The sequence below is a fragment of the Taudactylus pleione genome, unplaced genomic scaffold (genome assembly GCF_031769625.1).
Source record: "Taudactylus pleione unplaced genomic scaffold, aTauple2 ptg000326l, whole genome shotgun sequence".
NCBI lineage: Eukaryota > Metazoa > Chordata > Amphibia > Anura > Myobatrachidae > Taudactylus > Taudactylus pleione.
Window position 1 is genome coordinate 1,363,620 of NW_028284727.1, and position 18,244 is coordinate 1,381,863.

An 18,244-nucleotide genomic window follows, 5' to 3' on the forward strand; every position below is an offset into this window, starting at 1 on the left:
ATACAGGACTTAAGATAGGCGTCGAAATACCAACACCTATTTTACTCCCGACGCCGGAACACCGAAGTACGCCAGTCCCGAATGAAGTAAGTCCGTGGAGCCCTTAGTGTTAGCTGCGGGGGAGAGGGGTGGAGAGTTAGGCACGAAGGGGTGAAACTTAGGTTTAGGCACTAACAGGGAGGTTTAGGGTTAGGGTGCGGAGGTTAGGCTACATTAAGGGAGGGTAAGTGTACGTACCCGACCCGTCGGGATACCAACCATCGGGATCCCGCTGTCAGTATTGTTACAGGAGGCATCCCGACAGTCGGCATTACATACCAATTCCATGCCTTCTATATGCACGCTGTTTGCCAGTGCTGTAAGCTCTGTATCTGCTCTATGCAAAGCTAGTATTTTTAACACAGGAGACAAAGCTAATGGAACATGCTTTACATTTCCAAATGGAACTTTACCCAGACCCTTGTAAGTTTGCTAATGTCATCACGCCGGGACTCAATGACATCATTAAGCCCCCCCCCCCCTCACTTTCGTAAAAAACACTGCAGAAAGCTTTACAAAATTAATTAGTAAATTGCATCAGCAGTGGAAATTTTGTAGAAAACGACAATGCGTCTCAATGTAAGGGTATTTGGAATCATATCTTATTTTGAGTTAACCCAGTTGGAGACCAAGAATGTAATATAAATGAAGTAACAATGGTGTAAACCAGTGGTATCCAACGTTAATTGAGGTGTGAGCTACTTTAGAAAACTGAAACCACCTGAAGAGCTACTAAAATTGTAGGAAAAAGAAAAAATCTGGCTAATAACCGAATTAAAAGGTAATTTAATAAAAATGAAAAAAAAAAAAAAGTTTCATAGAAAATAAAAATGCATTTAATTATTACAGTGATATTGTTGCTTCCCCGTGGTTCCCGCCCAGCTCTGTCAGAAAAAGAACGAAAAAGTGGCCCTGAATATAAAATAAATCATATTATAATGCAAAAGTGGCACTGAATAAAAAAATAGATCATATTATAATGCAAATATACATACATAGGGCCAGCAGCTGTTCCTGACCTGGCAAAAACAGCCTAGTCCTCAACCACCTCACTCTCTATGAGGCTGCACATAATCTCCCACCTAAGGCTCATTAACTATGCCACGGTCTTGGATTATCACGGCTCTAAATCAGCACTTATCCATCCTTAGAGAGATGAGCGCATGCATCAGTCCTCAGACGTGTACAATGAGGAAATACATAATTTTCACGCTCTATAAAGAATGACAGGAGGAAGATCCAGCTTACTGTAGAAGTGATAGCATAGACGCATGGTGTAAATCTTGTTCCTCCAAGACAAAGTCATGCAAATACTAAGGGATTTGCCCTCTCTGAAAATGAATGCTCAACATTTCAGCTATGCTCACCATCTTCTTAGCAGCAAAGCAACAGGGAGGGTAGGAAAGTATCTTCCCCAGAGTAGAAAAAAAAAAAAAATGGAATAATTCACGAACAATCTTAAAAAAAATATATACAGAGCTGGAATTGAACCCAATTTCCATATTGTACTTATATTATTGATATAGTTAAGACCAGATAAATGTGTTGGTGATAGTAGTGATACTAAAATAGTTCTGTTTCTGTGTAAAGTCAAAAGGCAGTGGTCATCTCTCTGGAGTGCCATCATTGTACAGTACAATATGAATATTGCTGTTGCTTCATAGCTTTCTCTAGCTAACACTTAGGAGATTTATAAAACCATTGGGGGCGATTCAATTGTTTTATTACATTGTATCTAACTATCTCCCGTCTACAGTGATGCGAGATCGGGGTGCGATATTCAATTGTTTTGGGGGGCGCCCATGCATATCGCGCACGTTGCACCCAAATAGACAGGTTTGAGCCACATAAAACATCTAAACATATCTAAAGTCCTGCTTTGGGCACACAAACATGTCCAAAATGCCAACTTATCGCACATTTCTGCTAGTCTGACCGGGGGCTTCAAGCAGAAATGTGCACTTTCACGGTTGTACGCGCCCGAACAGAGCAACTGCTCTGTTGGACACACGGCACAATCAGCTGCTGTCAAAAACAATTGAATTCCCCCAATGAGAGAGATAAGGGCCCTCATTCAGAGCCGTACGTTCTGAGCAGAGTGCACGCTCTGAATGAGGGCCGCCCTCCATAAAAATGGAGCATCCTCCTGGACGCTCGTATAGCTGTGGGTCACCACCCACAGCCTATACGAGCGTGCAGTTTGATGGACGCGATGGTCGTGACCATCGAAACTGCGAGCCGGAGCCTGCGGTTGAGGTTTTGAACCGCAAGCCCCGGAGTGATTTTGGCTCTATCAGAGCCAAAATCACTCCCACTGACATCACTAGTGATGTCAGTGGGCCGGCTTCTGACGGGAGGCGTTCCCGTGGGAACGCCCCCGTCAGGGAGGCACGCCCCCGGCACGCCCACCAAAGGGGGCGTGCTGTCAATCAACATCGACAGCACGCCCCCTTTGATCAGACACAACGAACGAAGGACTTTCCTTCGCTCGTCGCGTCTGTCGCATGCGCACGACGGAGCTCCCTCCGTCGTGCGCATGCTCAGTGCAGAACATCGACCCACTTGCGAGCGGACAGCCGCTCGCGAGTGGGTCTGAATCAGGGCCAAAGTGGACAGGTTACCCATAGTAACCAACCAGCTCTAGCTGTCATTTTTTAGCGTGTGCTAGATAAAAAGGATAGCTACAGTATAAGCTGATTGGTATGGAAAACTTCTCCACTTTATCTCTTGGAGGTTTGATACATCTCCTCTTATAAAGAGACTAGGTTATTTCCATGGCTCTGGAATAAAACACAAAGCTGCATCCTGAACATAAATGCAGAGACGACAAGCTGTTCTATACTAAAGAAATTAAAACAAATAAATCTGCCCGATAAAAATACATGGTCGAATAATGAAGAAAACTTGCTGAACAAATAAAAAATATGTCTTCATTAACATTAAGGTATATAAAAGGTGTATAAAACAATAAATTAAAGTAAAGGTGGAAAACTCCTTTAAATAAACCCATATCGGTTTACAAGTTGGTTCTTGATTTCTGTTCTGTTTCTAAAGGGAGAGATATATTTTAATCGGGGCTAATTTAATCAGGGGTGAAATAGGGAGGTAGCTTCGGGCTTTATCGCCCAAGGCTATTCAATTCAATTAGGACAGACCCATAAACACTGAGCCAAGTAGTTTGACAAGAAAATCTACCAGCCAACAGGCAAGGACATGTTTGAAAGACTATTCCATCTACCCTGTCTGGTAAAATCTGTAGTGGAACTGAAAAGGAGCAAAATTAACCTGATGTGCCTTAAATGAGCCAAATATCTGATATAAAAACCTGATGTGACTTAAAAAAAAAACAGCACGATCTCAGTAAAGGTGAATACACACGTAACAATTTTTTTGGACGATCTAACTATAACGACGTCGTTATCGTTCAGTTTCTGAGTTATAACGATGAACGATTATCGTTCATGCGCGTTCCCATTTGTAGTTCATTCTGACTGACCAACTGAACGATAATCATTAAAGGAAGTTACAAAAATCATTTGTAGTTCAAAAAATCGTCCATTACACTTTCAAAAATCTGACAGATTATCTGACAGAAAATCGTTCATAAAATCGTTGGTAACAAAATCATGGTGTGTGTATGCAGCTTTAGTGATTGCGTTTATTATACAACAAAGCATACAACAAAGCACCTTTTATTCAACAGACATCCTCCACCAATCACAAGGCTAAAGTATAAAAGCTAAATTCCCATTAGTACTCTGGCAATAGTACCCATAGTGGAACATAGGACAATGCACAAAGTTGGCTACTGCCGGTGTGGGAAATGTTGCATTGGAACATACAATGCAAGTTTGCCTGTAAATGAATTAACCCCTTTGAGGGGAATTCAATTAGCCCCAATAACTTTTCAGGAGCCAAAAAAAAAAAAAAAAGGGACTTTTTACCTTCAGGCAATTCAAATAGAGCCTTTCTTTAGATAAAGCATTGATTGCAAAATACGCGCTATAGCGCTTTTTAAGAGCTACAAGCAGTGCTGGACCCACAGGATGCGCTGTGAGTCAATGACTTGTGTGCGCTGCAGCAGCCAATAATAGCCATCAGCATATCCCCAACAAATCACAGTAGTCCTCAGCGTCTCCTTGTCCAATCGCCGCTCGAGCCCTGCCAACCCCCCCCCCCCCTCCTAACCCCGGCAACTTCTAGGTTATTATGGCGGGCTGCTGCTGGTTGTGAAAACCCAAATGCCACTGCATGTAATCAGCCCTGTAGTGTCCGGTCACGCAGGGCCGGCTCCAGGGCTGTACCAGTGTGGCCAACACAGGGCACTTGACGCGCTGCCCCCCAGCCCCTGGCAGCAGCACTTGGGTCCACCACGGAGAACTTGACTTGCGCTGCCCCCCAGCGTCCTGCAGCAGCACTTGGGTCCGGCGCAGGCGACATTACTGTCAGTGCGCCACTGGCCAGCTCACTTTGCCTCCAGTATGTCCCGCAGCTTCAAGCTTCTGGCTGTCGGCATTTGCGCCTCTCCTTCCATCAAGTGCTGAATCCCGGGCCACAGAATTACCAGCATGATGTCCTCTCCACACAGTCCAAGGGACATCACTCAGAAGTAAGCAAGCTAACGGGGATATACAAGTGAGGGGATACCATCTATTACTTGAAGTCCACCTTCGACTGTCAACACAGGAGGCCAGGGAAGTGGACACTGCCCGAAACAGGAGATCTACACCTGGCTGCTGAGACACGCTAGGGCTACAGCTCAAGATAAAAAACAGTGACCCAGCAGGAGGAAGGTGTTAATCGTTGCCTCAATTGCTATCTACCCATGACCCCCTCCCTACCCTCAGTATTACCCCAGCTCCTATCCGGACAACCTTCCTACCCCCAGCACTGCCCCTACCCCTCCTTGCTCCCCAGTACTGTCGTAGCTGCTATCTACCCTTACCCCCTTCCCTAGCACTGCCTGCCGCTAACCCCCTCATTTTTCCTAGTACTGCCCCAGCTGCTATCTACCCCCAGTACTACCTGCCTCTAGACACCTCCTTGCTCCCCCAGCACTGTCCCAACTGCTGTCTGCACTTACCCCTTTCCAACCCCCAGCTCTACCCCAACTTCTCCCTGCCTCTAACCTCAGTTCTACCCCAAATGCTCCATAACCCCAGCAGCGCCCAAGCTGCTACCTGACCCCAGCACTGTCCCAACTGCTGCCTGCCCAGATCCCCCATAATCTATGATGGCACCCAGAAACCGTGGCATAGGACCCCTACTTCTGGGACCAACAATTTTTTTTTGCTCTGCGCGATCACTGATTAAGTATCTGTTTTTAGACTAAAACACATAGGGCTCGATTCAAATAGCCTCGGGAGGGAGCTATTCAATTCACAGCGCGTTTTTTTTCTGACTTAAGAATTTCTTCTCGCAACCCCCTGGAGGTGAGGAGAAATCCGACAAAATTGCCATCCGCGTGGCTGTCTTCCTGCTTAGCGCATCCAGCACTTTAGTGGGAGAATGCCGGTTAACGTGACCAAATACCCATGTTAAGTCGCGAGAACCGTCATTCTCAGACTTAACTGGCAACTGTCGGATCAAACAGCGCGCTGAATTGAATCAAGCCCATTAGAATCCATGATAAAGTTCCCGAACCTGTGTGTATTGACTGCCCGATCAGCGAAAACGGACTAATTATTTGTGATTTATTTTTTTCTGGAGCCTGCAGAGGTCCGGAAAAAAAAATCCCTTAGAATTGCTGACGGCGGCCACGCATTGGAGCCAACTGGATAGCACCGGGTGGGTCAAGTAGCCAGAGGTAAAATTACCGCAGCTAATTGAATTCCCCCCTTTGACTCACTAGATTGAGCAGTTGTCACTACACGTTTCTTGTCTTCAGTTACAGTGGTGCTTGAAAGTTTGTGAACCCTTCAGAATTTGATATTTCTGCTGAAATTTGGCCTAATACTACCTCAGTCATAAATGTAGATAAAGAGGACCAAATCAAACATATGAGACAAAAAAATTAGACATGCTCATTTCTTTATTGAGAAAAATTATTCAATAATCACATATATATGACTGGCGAAAGTACATGAACCTTTGCTTTCAGTATCTGGTATCTTGTGCAGCAATAACTGCTTCTAAACGTTTAAGGCAATTGGTGATTAGTTCTGAACATCGACTTTGAGGAAGTTTACCCCATTCCTCCGTACAAAACAGCTTCAATTCTTATGTTGGTGGGTTTCCTCCCATGAACTGCTCGCTTCAGGTCATTCCACAACATTTTGATTGGATTAAGGTCAGGAATTTGACATGGCCATTCCAAAACTTCAAATTTATTCATCTTTAACCAATCTTTGGTCAAATGGCTTGTGTGCTTTGGGTCGTTGCCTTGCTGAATTACCCAAGTTCTCTTGAGATACAGCTCATGGACAGATGTCCTGACATTTTCCATTATGAATATTCTAGTATAATTCAGAATTCATTGTCCCATCAATGATGGCAAGTGGGCCAGATGCAGAAAAACAGGCCCAAACCATGATACCACCACCACCGTGTTTCACAGATAGTATGAGTTTTATATGCTGGAATGCAGTGTTCTCCTTTCTCCAAACATAACGCTTCTCATGTAAACCAAAAAGCTCTATTTTGGATGCATCTGTCCACAAAACATTGTTCCGATAGTCTTCTGGTTTGTCCAGGTGATCTTTAGCAAACTGCAGATGGGCAGCAATGTTCATTTTGGAAAGCAGTGGCTTTCTCCTTGCAATCCTGCCATGCACACCATTGTTGTTCAGTGTCCTCCTGATGATGGACTCATGAACACTAACATTAGCTAATGTGAGAAAAGACTTCAGTTGCTTAGAGGTTACCTTGGGTTCCTTTGTGACCTTGCAAACTATTAGACGCCTTGCTCTTACGTGATCTTTGTTGGTCAATCACTCCTGAGGTGGGTAATAATGGTCTGGAATTTCCTCCATTTGTACAAAATCTGTCTGACTGTTAATTGGTGGAGTCCAAACTCTTTAGAGATGGTTTTGCAAACTTTTCCAGCCTGATGAGCATCAACAACTCTTTGTTCATGGCATGACACATTTCCATAAACATGAGTTGTAAACATCCCTGTTTTGTTTTTTTAAAAAGACAGGTTGTCCACTCAAACCAGTGCGCCCATAGATTGAAATTACCCGACTAATTTCAGCTTCAATATATCTGCTAAGGTTCACATACTTTGCCACTCAGATATGTGATATTGGATCATTTTCCTCAAAAAAAAAAAAAAAATTAGCATGGGTATTTTTTTGTCTCATTTGTTTGATTTGGTTCTCTATCTACATTTTAGGACTTGTGTTAAAATCTGAGGTAGTTTTAGGTCAATTTTCAGCAGAAATATAGAAAATTCTTAAGGGTTAACAAACTTTCAAGCATCACTGTATTTTATCTCATAAGTGCTTGTTTTATGTAGTTATTTCTTACAGTTTATTATAGCACAAATCATATTACATAGCACTGAAGCCAATATGTAATCATTCACATAAGTGATTCATACCCAATGGAGGAGGTTACATTTTAAATTCCATACCTCACAAAGATCCAATTATAATAAGCCAATTAACCTGCCAGTATTACCAGTTCATTATATAGCGCACACATATTCCGCAGTGCTTTACAGAGAATATATGTCCATTCACATCAGTCCCTGCCCCAGTGGAGCTTACAATCTATGTTCCCTAACACATTCACATACTAATGGAGCATACACACGGTCAGATTTGTCAGATGAACGACTGAACGATTGAACGATTTGAACGATTTCACCAAAGTTTTGAACGATTTGAACGACTGAACGATTTTTAAATCGTTATCGTTCATATCTGAAGGAAAAATCTGATCGTGTGTATGCACCATTACACACTAAAGGTACATTTTTTTGTTGGGAGCCCAGTAACCTACCAGTATATTTTTTGGGAGGAAACCGGAGTACCCAGAGGAAACCCATGCAAGTGCAGGAACAATTTACAAACTCCACACAGTTAGGGCTGTAGTGGGAAACGAACCCACAACCTCAGTGCTCTGAGGCAGTAAAGCTAACCATTGCACATTCTGTGCTGCCTAGTATGTTTTTGAACTGCGAGAGAAAACCCCCACAAGCACGGGGAGAACATACAAACTAAACACAGATAGGGCCCTGGTTACAATCAACCCCCAGTGCTGAGAGGCAGCAATGTTACCCACTGTCTCTCAGGGCCTGATTCAGCAAGGAACGCACGGATGCGGACGCACGCAATTCGGCCTCTGCAAGAATATGCTAATGATACTATGCATACGCACGGTAATCACAGCAAAACAAGCAGACACCCAGCACTACATAATACCATCCACTTCCCTTTACTTGCATCCTCTATACCTGGCTAGACGGTATAAACATCAGTAACATCGAGAACCATCGGACCCATATGCACAATAGTGGTTGACCTGACCCTCCTGCAGACATAGCGAGAATTCCTGTGTGCAACTAGAACTTAGGCGGTGTCCGCTGTGGCTTAATTATGCATACCCCCGAAACGTCGTTCAAATGCAACGGCATTTCTGTCAAAAACTGGGCTCTGGGTCTGCGTAGCCTCGGCAAATGCAGTTCCCATCACAATAGCTAGTTCGCGCACTGCGTCTTATTCGCATGCAGATTGTAAACATCGGCCAAGTGCGTGCGAACGCAGCATTGCGTTCCTTGCTGAATCAGGCCCTCAGTGCGGCTAGTATATTCCAGACTAACCAGCCACACAATATCTATACATAGTATAAAATAAAGTCCCTGAGGCATCTGTCTGGCACATGTAGAGAACCATGGACAGAATTTGATGCAGTTTTCACTATTCTATAGAGGATTTGTCAAGGAAGATTCAGGTGTATGAAACAGTAATGTATGACAAAAGGGAGCAGAGTAGTGATGATTTTAGTGAATCAAGTCAATGAAAAAATGGACGTCCAAGCACTCTCTTGACTCACGCTACGTAAACCGTAAAAGATATATCACAACGATGGACTTTATTTTATACCATGCAGATAGCTTCTACAGAAAAATTGATGTAAGCTCCGTTTACGGATACAATTTTTTTTACATTTTTCCCTGTTTTTTTAACCATTCCTATTTCATTTATGTGAAAAATGATTCTTTAATTTCAAACGAGTCCAATGCCCAGTAAGAGTCTTCATGTGGCTGGAGTTGACCTAAGTGGAGATTTGTTTTAAAAGTCAGGAGGAAAAACCACTAAAGTCACCTACAACATAATCACATAAGACATTGGTAAAACAATACAAAATAGTAGTTGCACATATCAACTTAATGGTCTTTTACAGTTGCTTGTAAAGGGAGTGGTTTACCCTTGACTACAGACAAATAGGTTTTCCTCCAGCACACTGCAGAAAAAAAAAAAAAAAACAGCAAAAAGGCTTGGATGCTACATCATAATTCTTGTTGCATATATAGATGGGCCAAGCAAGTTTGACGCTCCTTATGCCATGTAGCGCACCCTGCATCTCGCCTTGAGTCGCACCTTTCAGTATTAACAGCAACGGTATGTAATGTGGCCCTACTGCTGTAAATTCAAAATTGTTCCTGTGCAAATGCGGGATGGGTCGCTAGTCTATATAATAAGCAAGAAAGTGTGGGTGTGTGTCTGTTTGTACTTTATGCAAGGCCTGTGTTTTGTACCTAGCTCCACCAAATTTGGAATGGTGATGTAGTTTGACCAGGATTAGATTTTTGGCTATGTTTGAAGTTCATCAGGGGCATGGAGGTCAAAATGGTGCCCACCAAGTAGGTTGTGGAGTCTCAGACTTGAAATTTTGGTTTAATCAAGTTCGCTCAGGAGGTCTTCCAGTGCCTGAAACTGCCCTGATCTGAAGGCATAGGCTGATTTGTACCAGTGGGGGGCAGGCAGAGCTCCAACAGAAGAGCAGTGAGTCGGACTATCAACGGTCACACTGCACCTGCACTGACAGTTACTAATTTCCTCCAAGCACATTTGCTCTCCTATGTTGGTCTGTAGAGATTTCTGAAACCGAAGTAATTTGGGAAGCTAGAATGATTTCTGTCCTGTAAGTATCTCTGCTCCAGATATACCCCATTCCAAACAGTCAGAGAATACACCTGCCTGCACTGTCATTTACTCCTAAATTACATTGTTATCCAGGTGTGAATAACTTCTGTGTTCCTTGTCAAAGCTTTCCCCCCTTTAATATACCACATTCAAACTAAGTTTAGTTCTTTTCACATAACCTTCAAAAGTGTGGTCCATTTCAGGACCATTCACTGTTAAAGCACAACCAAAGCCTATTGCCGTGCACACACTGGGACGATGTTAAGACTTGGCCAAATCGTAACTACATATCGTACAGTGGGTATGCACAATATGCGCGCTCCCATGCAACATCGTCAGGTATGATGTGCTGCACATCAAACTTGATGCTATTGCATGCGGACCAATTTATGTTAATGAAGGACGTTCATTACATCGTTCTGATGTGTACCCGTGTTACGATATATCAGCCCAACTGGTACACATAGTCCAGTATGTACCCACCTTAAGTTTCTGAAAACCCATGCCACCAAAAAAAAAAAAAAATTCCAGCTCCTCAGCTGCTAGAAGTAAAAGAAGAGAAGCAAGACATGAGGAGACCTCAGAGGAAGTACAAGCATGCTTGGCAGCTCAACAAGAGAGACAAGCAGCCACTCGAGAAAGTGAGACAGAGAGAATCACTCAATGTAATGGTGTGTACACACAGGCCCAGATTCACACCCGCTCGCTGCCGCAGGCAGCTCGCAGGGTCTGTGGGAGTTTGTTGCTTTTTTGTCTCCAGGCCGCTCGCAAAGCTGTGGGTGTCCACCCACAGCTTGTGCGCACAGGCTGGACACCGTCGCGATTATCGCGACCATCGGGCTTGCGACGAGACCCAGGGGTAGGGTCTCGGCTGCCGCAAGCCCAAGTGGACTCCCCGCTCTAATAGAGTAGAACGTCCACTACTGACATCACTAGTGATATCAGTAGGTCCTCCCACAAACACCTGGCGCTCCTAAGGAAACACCTGAGTTTGTGCAGCCACCCCCCCTACAAAACAGGGCGAGCTGTCACTCACCATCGACAGCTGCCCCGTCTTGTAGCGAGCCCCGTAGCGACTGAAGTTCAGACACTCGGCGGGGCTCGTGTATGCGCCGGGGCCAACGATATAGCTGACTGATCGTTCTGCACCTTCCCGGTGTGCTGAATGATCGTTATCGTTCATCCGGCATACCACCAAGCCACCGATGGGCCAGCGACCCACGATTCCTGTGTAACCTGGTCGATATTGACCAAGTTGGCCTGCATGCACAGGCGATGGTCGATATCATTATCGCTGGTCGTTGGGCACCAAAAAAATTAGCAATCTGAACGATAATGATATGGTTATCGTTCATACCGTGCATTTTTATTGTACAGTGTGTACGCACCATTAGTCTAGCTCACCAATCTGCTGATGCTGCTAAACATGCAGCATCCAGGGCCAAGAGCTTTCAACACAGCCTTTTCATTCTGGGGCCTAATAGAAAAACAAACAACATTGTTTATGCCTCAGTGTTGAGGGAACAGTGTCTAAATACTCTATATAAATTGATAGATAAATCCTTTTCAGGGCTAAAACCATTTTAGCAAACAGTGGGGTTCTCTTCATGATCAATGGAAAGGAGTTATAGGCGAGGACAATGTAAAAAATATAGGGTGCAGATGTACTATAAGGTTCATGCTCCCAAAATGAACATGACAGTGTGATATTAGTAGCACTTTTAAATTAGTAAACTTGTGGGGTCCTTTAGAAGCACATTCCAGCAAACATAGCAATAGAAACCTTCACCTAAGTTAACTCAAACAGTAAAAAAACTGTTCTTATGCATGTTTTTCATTAGAAGTACTTTGATGTACCCATGAACCTATAACAGTATGACAGAATAGGATGGAAAGCCTCAGATGACAGATAAGGCTGATCTAAAAGCATATTAATCATAAAGAATAGGACGGCTGTGATTGTTTAGCATCAAAATGGCCAAAACATTTTATTTTCTTTATTTATTTGAAAAACATTACAATACGCAAGCATCACATATGTAGATGCCATTCAGAATGATTTCATTAGAAACTAGCCCGCAAACAGCCTTGATGAATTTTGGCATAACTGTTCCCAAATGCTGGTCCCCACAGAAATGTCTAGTACACATCCAGTGACAGCAGAGCATCCCTGACACAGCAGCCCTGCTAATCATCTCACTGGGAGCTGCCAACAGGGGAACACATTAGTGCTGCAGCATGACAGGATTACAAACTGAATAAAATACTTAACCAAAGAAAGGTCTATGGAAAGCAAGATGTACACCATGCTGCCCAACCAAATGCCCATATTCTGGGGAGATGTCCAGGAGCTCTGCATGCCAGGGCGCCAGCTGCAAGGCAGACAGATGTCAGCATACTACAGGGCAGCAGTTCTCTCTCTCCAGCAGACCCGGACGCCAGGCAGCAGCCACAGTTACTTATGAACAGTGATCTACACAGCAAGTGATCTAAGGAGAGCGGCAGTGTGTACACTGCTGCCATGTTATATGCATGCACAGCCCCGTACACATGTGCTGGCTGCAGCCCCCAGTGTAGTTACCACATCTGATCTCCATTACCAAGCAGAGCAGAGGGGAGGGGAGGGGAGGGGGCAGCGGGGGAAGGAGGGTAATGGGCTGAGATGTGTGCAGGATGAGCAGCATGGGGCTGAGTATGGCTGTCGCCGCGCACTTACTGTAAGATGGAGATGACCGATAACCGTCCTCCAGCGGGGCTTTCAGTGACGTAATTCTGTCTGACGTCCGGAGTGTGACGTAAACACCGCAAAAGAACCAACGAGAAGGAGGAGGCGATGCTGTGCCGTTATAGCTGCCGGTGGTCACACAGTCAGCGCGCACAGCAAAGCAACCACCATAGCCATTCAAATTCCCCGACACGCAGGCGAGCGGGCGCTACTAGTGATTGCTGCTGGTGACACGCCCCCTCTAGCCGTAGGCCACGCCCACCGCACAGTGCGACTCGCTCTTACCGAACCAGAACGGCACTGCTAGGCCACGCCCACTGACATCCTGGCCCTATCATTGTGGCCTATAGCTGAGCGTCATTTACTGGTCGCGCTGTCACTGGTGACGCAGTGTTTCAGCAAATCACCACGCCCAGTTCCACACCCGTTTCTCAAGCAGTTCACTCACTGGGGGAGATGTTCTAAGCTTTGGAGAGAGATAAAGTACTACTAACAAATCAGCTCCTGTCATTGTAAAGGTTGTGCTTGTAAAATGACAGAAGCTGATTGATTGGTACTTTCTCCACACGACTTAATACATCTCCCCCACTGTCTACCTCAGTCAATGTTCACCACCACTGCTATTATGTACCAGCCACCAAGCTTTTTAAATTTTATATATATATATATATATATATATATATAAAAAACCACAGTTCTGATCAAGGATATAAATAAAAGGACAGCTAAGATACTTACCAACTTATAACAATTATTTAATTTGACAATGTGACAAGGGGTGCAAGCGTTGTGCTGTAGGAACATCGCAACCACATTGCCCATTTTACACCACAGAAAAAAGCGACGATGCTCTACTGTAATATTAAGGGGCAATACAATTAGGAGTGAGTTTGCGAAAGCGAGTTTGTTATATAAAAGTTTCATACATCACTGAATGTGCACCCCCGAGAACTGCACAATTCAATTACAAATACCAATTTGCCTTACGATGAGGTTGCACAACTTTTCTACAAAAAGCGACCTGGGAGAAGTGCATGAAACAATGGGGAAACCATTCTGGACCCCTAAAGTGGCAACTGAGATAGCAGGACCATATAGAAGGCTGTCAGTGGTCGTAAGGAAAGTATTGGCAGGGGCAAATGCAGGATTTGTAAGGGGGGGTTTCTGCATATGCATGTATGTGTATACACTGTGCATGCCACAAGTTTCATTACCGATGTCACTCACAGTGAAGATTTATTCTCAAAGTGACAAGCAGTGACCATTTTTGGGCGGCAACGGGGGGGTGGGGTGACAAAAAAGTAGACGTGTGGCAACTATTTTTGTGTCTCAGCCTGCGACTGCAGTCCCGTATACAGTAAAAATGGCTCCTGCATCTCAGTTCTTGCAGCCATTCTACGTAACCATAAGGTTACTCTGAAGGACGATTATCGACTGATCTGCGACCAATGCTGCGTCTTTGTACAAAGTTTTTTTAATTTGCGAAGCCGTCAGTGGGCGTCTCAATACAAATCCCAGCAGTTACGACATTTGCATATTTTTGCACTAATATTATGTACAAATTTGCAGCTGTGGAAGTATTAGTACATCTCTGAATCAGGCCGTGTGTCCTGACATTTTAGCCTTAAAAGAAAATGCAGGTGCACACTCAGGGCCTGATTCAGACCCGCTCGCGAGCGCTGAGCGCTCGCAAGCGGTGGATGGTGCCCTAGTGCGCATGCGCACGACGAAAGGACCAGCTGTCGCTATGGGTCTCGCACCAAAGGGGGCGTGCTGTCGATGTTGAGTGACAGCACGCCCCCTTTGGTGGGCGTGCTGGGGGCGTTGCTGCCCAGACGGAGGCGTTCCCATGGGAACGCCTACCGTCTGGGTCCGGCCCCACAGACATCACTAGTGATGTCAGTGGGAGTGCTTTTGGCTCTGATAGGGACGCGTCACAAGCCCGATGGTCGCGACGGTCTTGACCATCGCGACCATCTTTTTGGCCGCTCGCATAAGCTGTGGGTGGTCACCCACAGCTATGCCAGCGGCCAGGAGGCCGCTCCAATTTTAGGTAGGAGGGCCCTGATTCAGAGCGTCCGGCTCTGAATCAGGCCCTCAATCTAAGCATTAAGAATACTGATAATCAAACTGTTATAATAAGCTCTAACATTTTCATGGAGTATTAATAAGGTTTCTTGTTTTTTTAACCTCAAAATAAAGATCTCCCCTACCTTTTCACCTGCTCAGGGGGGTGCACACAAAAAACACACATTTCATCTGAATAATTAATACAAGTTTGATTGAATTGCAAATGTAATTCACAGTGTGAGTTCACTGTCATAACGGCCTGCAGGACCCAACATGAACCTAATTGAGTTGACCCCTAAGTGATATGCGTAGCCACACATTACTCGTAATTGATTTGCACCGTTAACTATTTACAGTAGCTTGCAACCTAAGCACACCATGCAGTGCAATGAGCCAGATGACCGTTATGTACTACAGTCCCCATTTTCTTCCAAGTACACAAATTCATACAAATTTATTTATAACTTGCTATTTAATTATCATCACATTCTACATCATGGAATGATAACGTGAACCATTCATATCCGTTCCTGACCCATTCTTAAAAACCTGGGACTGCCCCTGGAAGTTTGGTACAGACAGTATGCACACAGCATTTTGTGGAACTAGTGATCCTGTATGCAAGATTAATGATTCACACTTCCCCCAACATTTTAAAATGACGAAATGGGATATGGTGCACGATAAGGGGCTGTGGCCATGTGACATACTGTATGGTAAGTGCCACATCCCTAGAGATGTGCTCAGAAGTTTGGGAGTGCTTGGCCACCCTCAGCCACCCTGTCCTCATCTGAAACAACCCTTCAACTGTTCCTGAATGGGGCCAAAATGACTTTTATGCTGGACAGTTATGCATACAGTATATGTACAGCTTTCAAACAGTTTGATTTTAAAGTAGAGATGAGAGGTTCGGTTATGTTGTAAACTGAACACATCTGAATTTTGGGGTTCCGAGTGGAACAGAGAGCCTGATTCAGAGCCGCCCGTAAGCGGCTGCTCGTTCGCTCTGAGCGATGTTCGCACAACTGTGCATGCGTATGGGTCGTAATGCGCATGCGCCAACCAATCGGAAATCGAGCGCTCGCCAAATAGCGAGTGCCTGCTAATTTGAGTGACAGGATGAGGCGTTTGTGGGTGGTAACAGGGGAAGGTGCTTGAAAACGGGGAGTGGAGATCCGAACGCAGGCGTGCCAAAACGGGCGTTTTAATGGTGTGCACTTGGTTGTTTCTTAGCCTGAACTGTTCGCATGCTTGCGGTAGGATAAACCTACCACAAGCACTGCGAGCAGTTCAGATGCCTTTCAATGTACTCGATTAATCAAATAAATAGCGGAGATGACATATGATGCGAGCAGCCAGGGGGCGTCTTTACAAAATACCGAGCGCATGTTTCGTTCGCTCGCTCACACATAGAGGCGTCAACAGACCGCAAATAATGTCCGGCTCTGAATCAGGCCCAGAGTCCTGGCTCGGATTACTTTGAGATTTCAAGAAGAACCGGGTCCCAACCTCAGTCTTCTCGCCAAGTTTGGAATTCGGATCTAAAAAAACGGATCTTGCCTCTTTGGATTGAAATTAAGTCGCTCAATCATGATTTCAGGTGCTGTGAGGTCATCAAAATTGACTGGAAATAACTGGTAGTGATTGTTATTGATGCTAATAATACTATAGGAAAAAACTAGGTCCAAGTTACATAATTGTAGCTGTTTTTATCAATTTTTAAAGAAAACAAAACCAAAACATTTCTGGTGGTTTTGCCAAAACCAAAACACAATGAAGATTTATAACCAAAACTAAAACTCTGGGATCTACGCACATCTCTAGTTTAACGCTAGGTAAGTTTACAAGTATCCTCCATCTTGCTCTTGGATAACAGTACATAGATGAGCACTGGCATAGGCCATTTTGCAAAAAGATCCTTAAATACAATATTCCAGTTCTGCTTCACCATTATCTAGAATGGGAAATTTGCACTGTATTTGTACATTAACATTGCACTGAAATTATTTAATGAATAGAGTCATGATGATATGGGGCCAATATGATGAATTTCTAAGAATTACATCTTTTGGCCCCACTCTCTCTTCATAGACCCATTATTCGCTGCATTATGTCGTACGGGGGTGGGGTAACAGACAGCGTCATAGTACACGTCACCTGGTTGTATTTCACACTCAAGTGATCGTAGTGCTTGCGGCAAGGTATAGTCAACCTCAAGCGCTGCAAGCACATCCAATGTTTTCATGCACTTCCAGGAGATGACATATGCAAGTGGGCGTCTTATGAATGGCTGGAGGGCATCTGCATACACAAAGTGATCGCACGCCAAGACATAGTGGGCGTGCTAATGCCTTGCCGTACGATCACATGCCTTGCTGGGAATGCGCTAGATGTGCATACGCCGGGAGCAAGCGAAAGCATGTAGCGAGTGAGTCTGAATTAGCTCCTATGTGCGTTGTAATGTGAATAGGATTGTGCTACTGTGTGGCATCATTTGAATTGGGTATACTATTGTGTGGCCACACCCCTATCTTGTGAGACCACACCCCTTTTTGTGGCACGCGCCTACGACGTGCACTGTCCCTTTATAGAGAAATAGAAAGGGCACAAATTTATAGTTTGCAGGAGGGCACCAAATGCCCTAGCACTGCCCCTCAACACAGGACAATCAAATATATCATACAAATCGTCTAAACTTTCTGATTCATTTAAGATTACAGCATCAAATGTCCTTTCTGGCTGGTTTGATGATTGATCTATCCAGGGTGCATACATAAACTTAAGAACTACATACAGTAGGTCTTTAATGTTGTGGGAGAATTTGGTGGAATGTGTGTGTTTGCGTGTGTGTTCGTGTGTAGGGGGGGAATTAGAAAACCTTAACAAGTGGTGGTTCTGGAAGATGAATCACATGAAAGCACGTATTTGTATAAACAGTCTCCGAGCAGTTTCTCCATCACAGATCTGAGGCTTGAGGATAAATTGCTTGATTCCTAGAGGAGACTAATATGAGCAAGAATAAAATGTCCATGTTTTCCTTTAGACATGCAGAAATAGAGTTTTTAGCCAGTTTCTTCCTAATTACTGTTCTGCCTCTTCAGACATTCACAAGTACCTGTCCAATTTCAGCTCATGAGTCAGGATGTTTAATTCATGGACTATCTGCTCAAAACACTTCCCCTATATTAATATGCTGATATCAAAAATTGACTAAGACGTTAGACTCACTAACTTAAAATTGTCCACAGGCTAAGATAAAGAGAGACCAGTCCTGTGTAAATTTCTGACCTTGGGCCCTCATTCAGAGCCGCTCGTAAGC

At 44.4% G+C, this 18,244-nt stretch overlaps 1 protein-coding gene across 12 annotated transcripts in view; it reads right to left on the reverse strand.

Moving 5' to 3' along the window:
- The window catches only part of EPB41L2 (erythrocyte membrane protein band 4.1 like 2), a 258,307-nt gene extending 245,221 nt beyond the window's left edge, over positions 1-13,086 (reverse strand). For all 12 annotated transcript variants that reach the window (XM_088443090.1, XM_088443088.1, XM_088443086.1 and 9 more), the window contains exon 1: positions 12,847-13,086. The gene's annotated coding sequence lies outside the window, so the exon portion shown is untranslated. The remainder of the gene's footprint in view (positions 1-12,846) is intronic.
- Positions 13,087-18,244: the final 5,158 nt, after the last annotated feature.